Consider the following 1,690-nt stretch of genomic DNA (forward strand, 5'->3'; position numbering starts at 1 on the left):
CCAGGAGCAGCCACTGCACTCCAGTCTGGGCGACAGAGTGAGACTCCAACTGAAAAAAAACTAGAAACAACCCAGTGTTGGTCATGGTCTTGGAATATCCTCCTTTCAAAAGGTTTGTCTTTGTTATTGCCAAAACTATATATGTGTGTGTGTGTGTGTGTGTGTGTGTGTCACACCGTGGGTTATGTGTCATTAACAAAAAGCTGAGACAGGTTGGCATTTCTTCCTGGCACATTCTTTAAAGGTGCATCTAGAAATATTTGGCACACCTTTTACTTCCTAGCTTTATTCTGATCAAGCCCAACATAGTTGTAAAAACCCCTGAGGAATTGTGTGGAAATTCCTGATTGGCCATATCCTTGCCTCTGTGTCTTCCTGCAGATCTGACTTGCATTCGCTGTCACCAGCACTGCTCACTGAGGATTTCTGGATCCAGACTGAGGGCTCGTGTCCAGCGGACTCTTGAGCAAGTGAGTAGCCCCAACACTGCCTGTCTGTGGAACCTGGGGATGTTCTCATCTGACTGAAACACTTTAGGCTTCCCTGCACCCTGGGTGTGGATAAGTACACTTCCCTTTGGGCACAGACTATGGAGCATTGTGATTTTATGCTGCAGGATTGAACTGATGTGTCTAAAATCTCAGGAAACCAAACGTAGATCTTCAGATATTTAACTAATGTCAGTGGGGATTCATCTTGGGGCTTAGAACTGAATGGCAGAGGAAGGTGAGATTATCATTTAGTCACACCAAGGTCAGGTCAGGTAAAATGCTCATTTAACTTACAGGAATAAACTTTTCAGACCATGGCCTTCAAATTGCCTGGATTATTTCCATGGAAGTGCCACAAAACAAGTTACCCAAAGCTAATTAGGTTTCCAAAGTGTTCACATTGTCACAAATATGATAGAAGATAGCTGTTGTATAATAATGAAGGGCTAAGGTGACCTGGCTTTTCTGCACCTGATCCCATTCAGTATCTTTTTAGCCCATAAAGTCAGTTGATTAATACGTCGCCTCATGTGAGATCACTTTTATACCTTTGGAAGACCTCTATGTCTAGAGTTACATTTAGGAAAATATAGCCATGCTAGCTACAGAAGTAGGCAAGAAGTGTATGAAAAAACAAGGCTAGGCAGGAATCCGAATTTCTGACTTCCTAGTCACCAAAGATCAGCCACTACTCCCTTCAGTGAAAGTAGGGCTCTGGCCAAGTAGGGTGGCTTGTGCCTGTAGTCTCAGCACTTTAGGAGGCCAAGGCAGGAGGATTGCTTGAGGCCAGGAGTTTGACACCAGCTTGGGCAACATAGTGAGACTCTGTCTCTACAAAAATACATACCTAAATGAAAGATGAGCTGGTTGTGGTAGCACATACCTGTAATCCCAGCTATTCGGGGATTACAGTAGAGGGGGCAGTTGCTTGAATCTTGGAGTTTGAGATTACTGTAAGCTATGATTGCATCACTGCACTCCAACCTGGGCAACAGAGAAAGACCCTGCCTCAAATATGGAGCAGGACCCTGCAAAACTTATTCAGGAGCCAGTTGGACATGTTTCTGTCTTTAACTTTTCTAAAAATAGGATAATAGGATGACTATTTCCACCTGTAGCTTTTTTTTTTTTAGTTGGAGTCTCACTCTGTCGCCCTGACTGGAGTGCAGTGGCCGCTCCCGGCCACCGCAGCCTCAACC

General features: G+C 44.4%; 1 protein-coding gene across 2 annotated transcripts in view; it reads left to right on the forward strand.

Moving 5' to 3' along the window:
- Positions 1 to 1,690, forward strand: part of DUSP14 (dual specificity phosphatase 14) — a 21,742-nt gene that overhangs the window by 18,308 nt on the left and 1,744 nt on the right. For both annotated transcript variants that reach the window (XM_008066955.2, XM_008066956.1), the window contains exon 2: positions 382 to 470. The gene's annotated coding sequence lies outside the window, so the exon portion shown is untranslated. The remainder of the gene's footprint in view (positions 1 to 381; positions 471 to 1,690) is intronic.

Source organism: Carlito syrichta, unplaced genomic scaffold (assembly GCF_000164805.1).
Source record: "Carlito syrichta isolate Samal-C Ts95f unplaced genomic scaffold, Tarsius_syrichta-2.0.1 Scaffold309200, whole genome shotgun sequence".
NCBI lineage: Eukaryota > Metazoa > Chordata > Mammalia > Primates > Tarsiidae > Carlito > Carlito syrichta.